Source organism: Engystomops pustulosus, unplaced genomic scaffold, assembly GCF_040894005.1.
Source record: "Engystomops pustulosus unplaced genomic scaffold, aEngPut4.maternal MAT_SCAFFOLD_18, whole genome shotgun sequence".
Taxonomy (NCBI): Eukaryota; Metazoa; Chordata; class Amphibia; order Anura; family Leptodactylidae; genus Engystomops; species Engystomops pustulosus.
Window position 1 is genome coordinate 1,804,565 of NW_027284960.1, and position 14,077 is coordinate 1,818,641.

Below are 14,077 nucleotides of genomic sequence, written 5' to 3' on the forward strand. Positions count from 1 at the left end.
GTATAGGAAATAATTATGAGGGGCAGTATAGGAAATAATTAATGGTGGAGGGGCAGTATAGGAAAAAATGAATGGTGAGGGGCAGCATAGGGAATAATTATGAGGGGCAGTATAGGAAATAATTATGATGGGCAGTATAGGAAATAATTATGAGGGCAGTATAGGAAATAATTATGAGGGGCAGTATAGGAAATAATTAATGGTGAGGGGCAGTATAGGAAATAATTAATGGTGAGGGGCAGCATAGGAAATAATTAATGGTGGGGGCAGTATAGGAAATAATTAATGGTGAGGGGTAGCATAGGAAATAATTAATGGTGGAGGGGCAGTATAGGAAGTAATTAATGGTGGAGGGGCAGTATAGGAAATAATTAATTTGAGGGGCAGTATAGGAAATAATTAATGGTGAGGGGCAGTATAGGAAATAATTATGAGGGGCAGTATAGGAAATAATTATGAGGGGCAGTATAGGAAATAATTATGAGGGGCATTATATGAAATAATTAATGGTGAGGGGCAGTATAGGAAATAATTAATGGTGAGGGGCAGTATAGGAAATAATTAATTTGAGGGGCAGTATAGGAAATAATTAATTTGAGGGGCAGTATAGGAAATAATTATGAGGGGCAGTATAGGAAATAATTATGAGGGGCAGTATAGGAAATAATTATGAGGGGCATTATAGGAAATAATTATGAGGGGCAGTATAGGAAATAATTAATGGTGAGGGGCAGTATAGGGAATAGTTAATGATGGGGGGCAGCATAGGAAATAGTTAATGATGGGGGGAAGCATAAGACATAATTAATGGTGGAGGGGCAGTATAGGAAATAATTAATTTAAAGGGCAGTATAGGAAATAATTAATGGTGGAGGGGCAGTATAGGAAATAATTAATGTTGGGGGGCAGTATAGGAAATAATTAATGGTGGGGGGCAGTATAGGAAATAATTAATGGTGAGGGGCAGTATAGGAAATAATTAATTAGGAGGGGCAGTATAGGAAATAATTATGAGGGGCAGTATAGGAAATAATTATGAGGGGCGGTATAGGAAATAATTAATGGTGGGGGGCAGTATAGGAAATAATTAATGGTGAGGGGCAGTATAGGAAATAATTAATTATGAGGGGCAGTATAGGAAATAATTAATGGTGAGGGGCAGTATAGGAAATAATTAATGGTGAGGGGCAGCATAGGGAATAATTAATTAGGAGGGGCAGTATAGGAAATAATTATGAGGGGCAGTATAGGAAATAATTATGAGGGGCAGTATAGGAAATAATTAATGGTGGAGGGGCAGTATAGGAAATAATGAATGGTGAGGGGCAGCATAGGGAATAATTATGAGGGGCAGTATAGGAAATAATTATGATGGGCAGTATAGGAAATAATTATGAGGGCAGTATAGGAAATAATTATGAGGGGCAGTATAGGAAATAATTAATGGTGAGGGGCAGTATAGGAAATAATTAATGGTGAGGGGCAGCATAGGAAATAATTAATGGTGGGGGCAGTATAGGAAATAATTAATGGTGAGGGGTAGCATAGGAAATAATTAATGGTGGAGGGGCAGTATAGGAAATAATTAATGGTGGAGGGGCAGTATAGGAAATAATTAATTTGAGGGGCAGTATAGGAAATAATTAATGGTGAGGGGCAGTATAGGAAATAATTATGAGGGGCAGTATAGGAAATAATTATGAGGGGCAGTATAGGAAATAATTATGAGGGGCATTATATGAAATAATTAATGGTGAGGGGCAGTATAGGAAATAATTAATGGTGAGGGGCAGTATAGGAAATAATTAATTTGAGGGGCAGTATAGGAAATAATTAATTTGAGGGGCAGTATAGGAAATAATTATGAGGGACAGTATAGGAAATAATTATGAGGGGCAGTATAGGAAATAATTATGAGGGGCATTATAGGAAATAATTATGAGGGGCAGTATAGGAAATAATTAATGGTGAGGGGCAGTATAGGGAATAGTTAATGATGGGGGGCAGCATAGGAAATAGTTAATGATGGGGGGAAGCATAAGACATAATTAATGGTGGAGGGGCAGTATAGGAAATAATTAATTTAAAGGGCAGTATAGGAAATAATTAATGGTGGAGGGGCAGTATAGGAAATAATTAATGTTGGGGGGCAGTATAGGAAATAATTAATGGTGGGGGGCAGTATAGGAAATAATTAATGGTGAGGGGCAGCATAGGGAATAATTAATTAGGAGGGGCAGTATAGGAAATAATTATGAGGGGCAGTATAGGAAATAATTATGAGGGGCAGTATAGGAAATAATTAATGGTGGAGGGGCAGTATAGGAAATAATGAATGGTGAGGGGCAGCATAGGGAATAATTATGAGGGGCAGTATAGGAAATAATTATGATGGGCAGTATAGGAAATAATTATGAGGGGCAGTATAGGAAATAATTATGAGGGGCAGTATAGGAAATAATTAATGGTGAGGGGCAGTATAGGAAATAATTAATGGTGAGGGGCAGCATAGGAAATAATTAATGGTGGGGGCAGTATAGGAAATAATTAATGGTGAGGGGTAGCATAGGAAATAATTAATGGTGGAGGGGCAGTATAGGAAGTAATTAATGGTGGAGGGGCAGTATAGGAAATAATTAATTTGAGGGGCAGTATAGGAAATAATTAATGGTGAGGGGCAGTATAGGAAATAATTATGAGGGGCAGTATAGGAAATAATTATGAGGGGCAGTATAGGAAATAATTATGAGGGGCATTATATGAAATAATTAATGGTGAGGGGCAGTATAGGAAATAATTAATGGTGAGGGGCAGTATAGGAAATAATTAATTTGAGGGGCAGTATAGGAAATAATTAATTTGAGGGGCAGTATAGGAAATAATTATGAGGGGCAGTATAGGAAATAATTATGAGGGGCAGTATAGGAAATAATTATGAGGGGCATTATAGGAAATAATTATGAGGGGCAGTATAGGAAATAATTAATGGTGAGGGGCAGTATAGGGAATAGTTAATGATGGGGGGCAGCATAGGAAATAGTTAATGATGGGGGGAAGCATAAGACATAATTAATGGTGGAGGGGCAGTATAGGAAATAATTAATTTAAAGGGCAGTATAGGAAATAATTAATGGTGGAGGGGCAGTATAGGAAATAATTAATGTTGGGGGGCAGTATAGGAAATAATTAATGGTGGGGGGCAGTATAGGAAATAATTAATGGTGAGGGGCAGTATAGGAAATAATTAATTAGGAGGGGCAGTATAGGAAATAATTATGAGGGGCAGTATAGGAAATAATTATGAGGGGCGGTATAGGAAATAATTAATGGTGGGGGGCAGTATAGGAAATAATTAATGGTGAGGGGCAGTATAGGAAATAATTAATTATGAGGGGCAGTATAGGAAATAATTAATGGTGAGGGGCAGTATAGGAAATAATTAATGGTGAGGGGCAGCATAGGGAATAATTAATTAGGAGGGGCAGTATAGGAAATAATTATGAGGGGCAGTATAGGAAATAATTATGAGGGGCAGTATAGGAAATAATTAATGGTGGAGGGGCAGTATAGGAAATAATGAATGGTGAGGGGCAGCATAGGGAATAATTATGAGGGGCAGTATAGGAAATAATTATGATGGGCAGTATAGGAAATAATTATGAGGGCAGTATAGGAAATAATTATGAGGGGCAGTATAGGAAATAATTAATGGTGAGGGGCAGTATAGGAAATAATTAATGGTGAGGGGCAGCATAGGAAATAATTAATGGTGGGGGCAGTATAGGAAATAATTAATGGTGAGGGGTAGCATAGGAAATAATTAATGGTGGAGGGGCAGTATAGGAAATAATTAATGGTGGAGGGGCAGTATAGGAAATAATTAATTTGAGGGGCAGTATAGGAAATAATTAATGGTGAGGGGCAGTATAGGAAATAATTATGAGGGGCAGTATAGGAAATAATTATGAGGGGCATTATATGAAATAATTAATGGTGAGGGGCAGTATAGGAAATAATTAATGGTGAGGGGCAGTATAGGAAATAATTATGAGGGGCATTATAGGAAATAATTATGAGGGGCAGTATAGGAAATAATTAATGGTGAGGGGCAGTATAGGGAATAGTTAATGATGGGGGGCAGCATAGGAAATAGTTAATGATGGGGGGAAGCATAAGACATAATTAATGGTGGAGGGGCAGTATAGGAAATAATTAATTTAAAGGGCAGTATAGGAAATAATTAATGGTGGAGGGGCAGTATAGGAAATAATTAATGTTGGGGGGCAGTATAGGAAATAATTAATGGTGGGGGGCAGTATAGGAAATAATTAATGGTGAGGGGCAGTATAGGAAATAATTAATTAGGAGGGGCAGTATAGGAAATAATTATGAGGGGCAGTATAGGAAATAATTATGAGGGGCGGTATAGGAAATAATTAATGGTGGGGGGCAGTATAGGAAATAATTAATGGTGAGGGGCAGTATAGGAAATAATTAATTAAGAGGGGCAGTATAGGAAATAATTAATGGTGAGGGGCAGTATAGGAAATAATTAATGGTGAGGGGCAGCATAGGGAATAATTAATTAGGAGGGGCAGTATAGGAAATAATTATGAGGGGCAGTATAGGAAATAATTATGAGGGGCAGTATAGGAAATAATTAATGGTGGAGGGGCAGTATAGGAAATAATGAATGGTGAGGGGCAGCATAGGGAATAATTATGAGGGGCAGTATAGGAAATAATTATGATGGGCAGTATAGGAAATAATTATGAGGGCAGTATAGGAAATAATTATGAGGGGCAGTATAGGAAATAATTAATGGTGAGGGGCAGTATAGGAAATAATTAATGGTGAGGGGCAGCTTAGGAAATAATTAATGGTGGGGGCAGTATAGGAAATAATTAATGGTGAGGGGTAGCATAGGAAATAATTAATGGTGGAGGGGCAGTATAGGAAATAATTAATGGTGGAGGGGCAGTATAGGAAATAATTATGAGGGGCAGTATAGGAAATAATTATGAGGGGCATTATATGAAATAATTAATGGTGAGGGGCAGTATAGGAAATAATTAATGGTGAGGGGCAGTATAGGAAATAATTAATTTGAGGGGCAGTATAGGAAATAATTAATTTGAGGGGCAGTATAGGAAATAATTATGAGGGGCAGTATAGGAAATAATTATGAGGGGCAGTATAGGAAATAATTATGAGGGGCATTATAGGAAATAATTATGAGGGGCAGTATAGGAAATAATTAATGGTGAGGGGCAGTATAGGGAATAGTTAATGATGGGGGGCAGCATAGGAAATAGTTAATGATGGGGGGAAGCATAAGACATAATTAATGGTGGAGGGGCAGTATAGGAAATAATTAATTTAAAGGGCAGTATAGGAAATAATTAATGGTGGAGGGGCAGTATAGGAAATAATTAATGTTGGGGGGCAGTATAGGAAATAATTAATGGTGGGGGGCAGTATAGGAAATAATTAATGGTGAGGGGCAGCATAGGGAATAATTAATTAGGAGGGGCAGTATAGGAAATAATTATGAGGGGCAGTATAGGAAATAATTATGAGGGGCAGTATAGGAAATAATTAATGGTGGAGGGGCAGTATAGGAAATAATTAATTATGAGGGGCAGTATAGGAAATAATTATGATGGGCAGTATAGGAAATAATTATGAGGGGCAGTATAGGAAATAATTAATGGTGGAGGGGCAGTATAGGAAATAATTAATGGTGAGGGGCAGCATAGGAAATAATTAATGGTGAGGGGCAGCATAGGAAATAATTAATGGTGAGGGGCAGTATAGGAAATAATTAATGGTGAGGGGCAGCATAGGAAATAGTTAATGATGGGGGGAAGCATAAGACATAATTAATGGTGGAGGGGCAGTATAAGAAATAATTAATTTAAAGGGCAGTATAGGAAATAATTAATGGTGGAGGGGCAGTATAGGAAATAATTAATGTTGGGGGGCAGTATAGGAAATAATTAATTATGAGGGGCAGTATAGGAAATAATTATGAGGGGCAGTATAGGAAATAATTATGAGGGGCGGTATAGGAAATAATTAATGGTGGGGGGCAGTATAGGAAATAATTAATGGTGAGGGGCAGTATAGGAAATAATTAATGGTGAGGGGCAGCATAGGGAATAATTAATTGTGAGGGGCACTATAGGAAATAATTATGAGGGGCGGTATAGGAAATAATTAATGGTGGGGGGGCAGTATAGGAAATAATTAATGGTGAGGGGCAGTATAGGAAATAATTAATGGTGAGGGGCAGCATAGGGAATAATTAATTGTGAGGGGCAGTATAGGAAATAATTATGAGGGGCAGTATAGTAAATAATTAATGGTGGGGGGCAGTATAGGAAATAATTAACGGTGAGGGGCAGTATAGGAAATAATTAATGGTGGGGGGCAGTATAGGAAATAATTAATTATGAGGGGCAGTATAGGAAATAATTAATGGTGAGGGGCAGCATAGGGAATAATTAATTAGGAGGGGCAGTATAGGAAATAATTATGAGGGGCGGTATAGGAAATAATTAATGGTGGGGGGCAGTATAGGAAATAATTAATGGTGAGGGGCAGTATAGGAAATAATTAATTATGAGGGGCAGTATAGGAAATAATTAATGGTGAGGGGCAGTATAGGAAATAATTAATGGTGAGGGGCAGCATAGGGAATAATTAATTAGGAGGGGCAGTATAGGAAATAATTATGAGGGGCAGTATAGGAAATAATTATGAGGGGCAGTATAGGAAATAATTAATGGTGGAGGGGCAGTATAGGAAATAATGAATGTTGAGGGGCAGCATAGGGAATAATTATGAGGGGCAGTATAGGAAATAATTATGATGGGCAGTGTAGGAAATAATTATGAGGGCAGTATAGGAAATAATTATGAGGGGCAGTATAGGAAATAATTAATGGTGAGGGGCAGTATAGGAAATAATTAATGGTGAGGGGCAGCATAGGAAATAATTAATGGTGGGGGCAGTATAGGAAATAATTAATGGTGAGGGGTAGCATAGGAAATAATTAATGGTGGAGGGGCAGTATAGGAAATAATTAATGGTGGAGGGGCAGTATAGGAAATAATTAATTTGAGGGGCAGTATAGGAAATAATTAATGGTGAGGGGCAGCATAGGGAATAATTAATTAGGAGGGGCAGTATAGGAAATAATTATGAGGGGCAGTATAGGAAATAATTATGAGGGGCGGTATAGGAAATAATTAATGGTGGGGGGCAGTATAGGAAATAATTAATGGTGAGGGGCAGTATAGGAAATAATTATGAGGGGCAGTATAGGAAATAATTATGAGGGGCGGTATAGGAAATAATTAATGGTGGGGGGCAGTATAGGAAATAATTAATGGTGAGGGGCAGTATAGGAAATAATTAATTATGAGGGGCAGTATAGGAAATAATTAATGGTGAGGGGCAGTATAGGAAATAATTAATGGTGAGGGGCAGCATAGGGAATAATTAATTAGGAGGGGCAGTATAGGAAATAATTATGAGTGGCAGTATAGGAAATAATTATGAGGGGCAGTATAGGAAATAATTAATGGTGGAGGGGCAGTATAGGAAAAAATGAATGGTGAGGGGCAGCATAGGGAATAATTATGAGGGGCAGTATAGGAAAAAATTATGATGGGCAGTATAGGAAATAATTATGAGGGCAGTATAGGAAATAATTATGAGGGGCAGTATAGGAAATAATTAATGGTGAGGGGCAGTATAGGAAATAATTAATGGTGAGGGGCAGCATAGGAAATAATTAATGGTGGGGGCAGTATAGGAAATAATTAATGGTGAGGGGTAGCATAGGAAATAATTAATGGTGGAGGGGCAGTATAGGAAATAATTAATGGTGGAGGGGCAGTATAGGAAATAATTAATTTGAGGGGCAGTATAGGAAATAATTAATGGTGAGGGGCAGTATAGGAAATAATTATGAGGGGCAGTATAGGAAATAATTATGAGGGGCAGTATAGGAAATAATTATGAGGGGCATTATATGAAATAATTAATGGTGAGGGGCAGTATAGGAAATAATTAATGGTGAGGGGCAGTATAGGAAATAATTAATTTGAGGGGCAGTATAGGAAATAATTAATTTGAGGGGCAGTATAGGAAATAATTATGAGGGGCAGTATAGGAAATAATTATGAGGGGCAGTATAGGAAATAATTATGAGGGGCATTATAGGAAATAATTATGAGGGGCAGTATAGGAAATAATTAATGGTGAGGGGCAGTATAGGGAATAGTTAATGATGGGGGGCAGCATAGGAAATAGTTAATGATGGGGGGAAGCATAAGACATAATTAATGGTGGAGGGGCAGTATAGGAAATAATTAATTTAAAGGGCAGTATAGGAAATAATGAATGGTGGAGGGGCAGTATAGGAAATAATTAATGTTGGGGGGCAGTATAGGAAATAATTAATGGTGGGGGGCAGTATAGGAAATAATTAATGGTGAGGGGCAGCATAGGGAATAATTAATTAGGAGGGGCAGTATAGGAAATAATTATGAGGGGCAGTATAGGAAATAATTATGAGGGGCAGTATAGGAAATAATTAATGGTGGAGGGGCAGTATAGGAAATAATGAATGGTGAGGGGCAGCATAGGGAATAATTATGAGGGGCAGTATAGGAAATAATTATGATGGGCAGTATAGGAAATAATTATGAGGGCAGTATAGGAAATAATTATGAGGGGCAGTATAGGAAATAATTAATGGTGGAGGGGCAGTATAGGAAATAATTAATGGTGAGGGGCAGCATAGGAAATAATTAATGGTGAGGGGCAGCATAGGAAATAATTAATGGTGGGGGCAGTATAGGAAATAATTAATGGTGAGGGGTAGCATAGGAAATAATTAATGGTGGAGGGGCAGTATAGGAAATAATTAATTTGAGGGGCAGTATAGGAAATAATTAATGGTGGAGGGGCAGTATAGGAAATAATTAATTATGAGGGGCAGTATAGGAAATAATTATGAGGGGCAGTATAGGAAATAATTATGAGGGGCGGTATAGGAAATAATTAATGGTGGGGGGCAGTATAGGAAATAATTAATGTTGAGGGGCAGTATAGGAAATAATTAATGGTGAGGGGCAGCATAGGGAATAATTAATTGTGAGGGGCAGTATAGGAAATAATTATGAGGGGCGGTATAGGAAATAATTAATGGTGGGGGGCAGTATAGGAAATAATTAATGGTGAGGGGCAGTATAGGAAATAATTAATGGTGAGGGGCAGTATAGGAAATAATTAATGATGGGGGGAAGCATAAGACATAATTAATGGTGAGGGGCAGTATAGGAAATAATTAATGGTGATGGTGTAAGAAATAATTAATTATGAGGGGCTGTCTAGTAATTAATGGGGGGAAGGCATATTCAATATTTAATGGCGAGAGGTCCCAGTATATTAATTAATTAATTGGGACAATATATATAAAATAGTTCAGTAGGAGTGCGGTATATTAAATAAATAATTGAGGGGGGCCCAGTGTGTTACGGATGCGGTCACATGTACCGCTATTTCTTTTTAAACTTAAGTCCGGCCCTCCAACGGTCTGAGGGGGACAGTGAACGGCCCCCTACATAAAAAGTTTGGGGACCCCTGTATTAGGGGTTTGATTGAATTAGGCACAGTCTGACGATTTTTTTTTTTTTCAAAAACTTAAAGTGACTTAAAATCCAGTTGTGTGCTGCCAGTGTAGGTTAGAAACTAGGCATACAAGAACCCATGCCTATTTTTTTTTTTTTTTAAAAAGGGCAGTTAAAAGGTTGTGATGGGCGGGGGCCAATAGTTAGTTATTATGGGCAGTATAGGAAATAATTAATGGTGAGGGGCAGTATAGGAAATATTTAATGGTGAGGGGCAGCATAGGGAATAATTATTTATGAGGGGCAGTATAGGAAATAATTATGAGGGGCAGTATAGGAAATAATTATGAGGGGCAGTATAGGAAATAATTAATGGTGGAGGGGCAGTATAGGAAATAATTAATTTGAGGGGCAGTATAGGAAATAATTAATGGTGAGGGGCAGTATTGGAAATAATTAATGGTGAGGGGCAGTATAGGAAATAATTAATTTGAGGGGCAGTATAGGAAATAATTAATGGTGAGGGGAAGTATAGGAAATAATTTATGGTGAGGGGCAGCATAGGGAATAATTAATTATGAGGGGCAGCATAGGAAATAATTATGAGGGGCAGTATAGGAAATAAATAATTATGAGGGGCAGTATAGGAAAAAATTATGAGGGGCAGTATAGGAATTAATTATGAGGGGCAGTATAGGAAATAATTACTGGTGGAGGGGCAGTATAGGAAATAATTAATTTGAGGGGCAGTATAGGAAATAATTATGAGGGGCAGTATAGGAAATAATTATGAGGGGCAGTATAGGAATTAATTATGAGGGGCAGTATAGGAAATAATTAATGGTGAAGGGCAGTATAGGAAATAATTATGAGGGGCAGTATAGGAAATAATTATGAGGGGCAGTATAGGAATTAATTATGAGGGGCAGTATAGGAAATAATTAATGGTGAAGGGCAGTATAGGAAATAATTATGAGGGGCAGTATAGGAAATAATTATGAGGGGCAGTATAGGAAATAATTAATGGTGAGGGGCAGCATAGGAAATAATTAATGATGGGGGGAAGCATAAGACATAATTAATGGTGAGGGGCAGTATAGGAAATAATTAATGGTGATGGTGTAAGAAATAATTAATTATGAGGGGCTGTCTAGTAATTAATGGGGGGAAGGCATATTCAATATTTAATGGCGAGAGGTCCCAGTATATTAATTAATTAATTGGGACAATATATATAAAATAGTTCAGTAGGAGTGCGGTATATTAAATAAATAATTGAGGGGGGCCCAGTGTATTACGGATGCGGTCACATGTACCGCTATTTCTTTTTAAACTTAAGTCCGGCCCTCCAACGGTCTGAGGGGGACAGTGAACGGCCCCCTACATAAAAAGTTTGGGGACCCCTGTATTAGGGGTTTGATTGAATTAGGCACAGTCTGACGATTTTTTTTTTTTTTTCAAAAACTTAAAGTGACTTAAAATCCAGTTGTGTGCTGCCAGTGTAGGTTAGAAACTAGGCATACAAGAACCCATGCCTATTTTTTTTTTTTTTTTTTAAAGGGCAGTTAAAAGCTTGTGGTGGGCGGGGGCCAATAGTTAGTTATTATGAGCAGTATAGGAAATAATTAATGGTGAGGGGCAGTATAGGAAATATTTAATGGTGAGGGGCAGCATAGGGAATAATTAATTAGGAGGGGCAGTATAGGAAATAATTATGAGGGGCAGTATAGGAAATAATTATGAGGGGCAGTATAGGAAATAATTAATGGTGGAGGGGCAGTATAGGAAATAATTAATGGTGAGGGGCAGTATAGGAAATAATTAATGGTGAGTGGCAGTATAGGAAATAATTATGAGGGGCAGTATAGGAAATAATTAATGGTGAGGGGCAGCATAAAAAATAATTAATGGTGGAGGGGCAGTATAGGAAATAATTAATGGTGGTGGTGTAAGAAATAATTAATTATGAGGGGCTGTCTAGTAATTAATGGGGGGAAGGCATATTCAATATTTAATGGCGAGAGGTCCCAGTATATTAATTAATTAATTGGGACAATATATATAAAATAGTTCAGTAGGAGTGCGGTATATTAAATAAATAATTGAGGGGGGCCCAGTGTATTACGGATGCGGTCACATGTACCGCTATTACTTTTTAAACTTAAGTCCGGCCCTCCAACGGTCTGAAGGGGACAGTGAACGGCCCCCTACATAAAAAGTTTGAGGACCCCTGTATTAGGGGTTTGATTGAATTAGGCACAGTCTGACGATTTTTTTTTTTTCAAAAACTTAAAGTGACTTAAAATCCAGTTGTGTGCTGCCAGTGTAGGTTAGAAACTAGGCATACAAGAACCCATGCCTATTTTTTTTTTTTTTTTAAAAAGGGCAGTTAAAAGGTTGTGGTGGGCGGGGGCCAATAGTTAGTTATTATGAGCAGTATAGGAAATAATTAATGGTGAGGGGCTGTATAGGAAATATTTAATGGTGAGGGGCAGCATAGGGAATAATTAATTATGAGGGGCAGTATAGGAAATAATTATGAGGGGCAGTATAGGAAATAATTATGAGGGGCAGTATAGGAAATAATTAATGGTGGAGGGGCAGCATAGGAAATAATTAATTTGAGGGGCAGTATAGGAAATAATTATGAGGGGCAGTATAGGAAATAATTAATGGTGAGGGGCAGCATAGGAAATAATTAATGGTGGGGGCAGTATAGGAAATAATTAATGGTGAGGGGTAGCATAGGAAATAATTAATGGTGGAGGGGCAGTATAGGAAGTAATTAATGGTGGAGGGGCAGTATAGGAAATAATTAATTTGAGGGGCAGTATAGGAAATAATTAATGGTGAGGGGCAGTATAGGAAATAATTATGAGGGGCAGTATAGGAAATAATTATGAGGGGCAGTATAGGAAATAATTATGAGGGGCATTATATGAAATAATTCATGGTGAGGGGCAGTATAGGAAATAATTCATGGTGAGGGGCAGTATAGGAAATAATTAATTTGAGGGGCAGTATAGGAAATAATTAATTTGAGGGGCAGTATAGGAAATAATTATGAGGGGCAGTATAGGAAATAATTATGAGGGGCAGTATAGGAAATAATTATGAGGGGCATTATAGGAAATAATTATGAGGGGCAGTATAGGAAATAATTAATGGTGAGGGGCAGTATAGGGAATAGTTAATGATGGGGGGCAGCATAGGAAATAGTTAATGATGGGGGGAAGCATAAGACATAATTAATGGTGGAGGGGCAGTATAGGAAATAATTAATTTAAAGGGCAGTATAGGAAATAATTAATGGTGGAGGGGCAGTATAGGAAATAATTAATGTTGGGGGGCAGTATAGGAAATAATTAATGGTGGGGGGCAGTATAGGAAATAATTAATGGTGAGGGGCAGCATAGGGAATAATTAATTAGGAGGGGCAGTATAGGAAATAATTATGAGGGGCAGTATAGGAAATAATTATGAGGGGCAGTATAGGAAATAATTATGAGGGGCACTATAGGAAATAATTAATTTGAGGGGCAGTATAGGAAATAATTAATGGTGAGGGGCAGTATAGGAAATAATTATGAGGGGCAGTATAGGAAATAATTATGAGGGGCAATATAGGAAATAATTAATGGTGGAGGGGCAGTATAGGAAATAATTAATGGTGAGGGGCAGTATAGGAAATAATTAATGGTGAGGGGCAGTATAGGAAATAATTATGAGGGGCAGTATAGGAAATAGTTATGAGGGGCAGTATAGGAAATAATTATGAGGGGCATTATATGAAATAATTAATGGTGAGGGGCAGTATAGGAAATAATTAATGGTGAGGGGCAGTATAGGAAATAATTAATGGTGGAGGGGCAGTATAGGAAATAATTAATGATGAGGGGCAGGATAGTAAATAATTAATGGTGGAGGGGCAGCATAGGGAATAATTAATTATGAGGGGCAGTATAGGAAATAATTATGAGGGGCAGTATAGGAAATAATTATGAGGGGCAGTATAGGAAATATTTAATGGTGAGGGGCAGTATAGGAAATAATTAATGGTGAGGGGCAGTATAGGAAATAATTAATGGTGGAGGGGCAGTATAGGAAATAATTAATTTGAGGGGCAGTATAGGAAATAATTAATGGTGAGGGGCAGTATAGGAAATAATTAATGGTGAGGGGCAGTATAGGAAATAATTAATGGTGGAGGGGCAGTATAGGAAATAATTAATGATGAGGGGCAGTATAGGAAATAATTATGAGGGGCAGTATAGGAAATAATTATGAGGGGCAGTATAGGAAATAATTATGAGGGGCAGTATAGGAAATAATTAATTATGAGGGGCAGTATAGGAAATAATTATTGGTGAGGGGCAGTATAGGAAATAATGAATGGTGAGGGGCAGCATAGGGAATAATTATGAGGGGCAGTA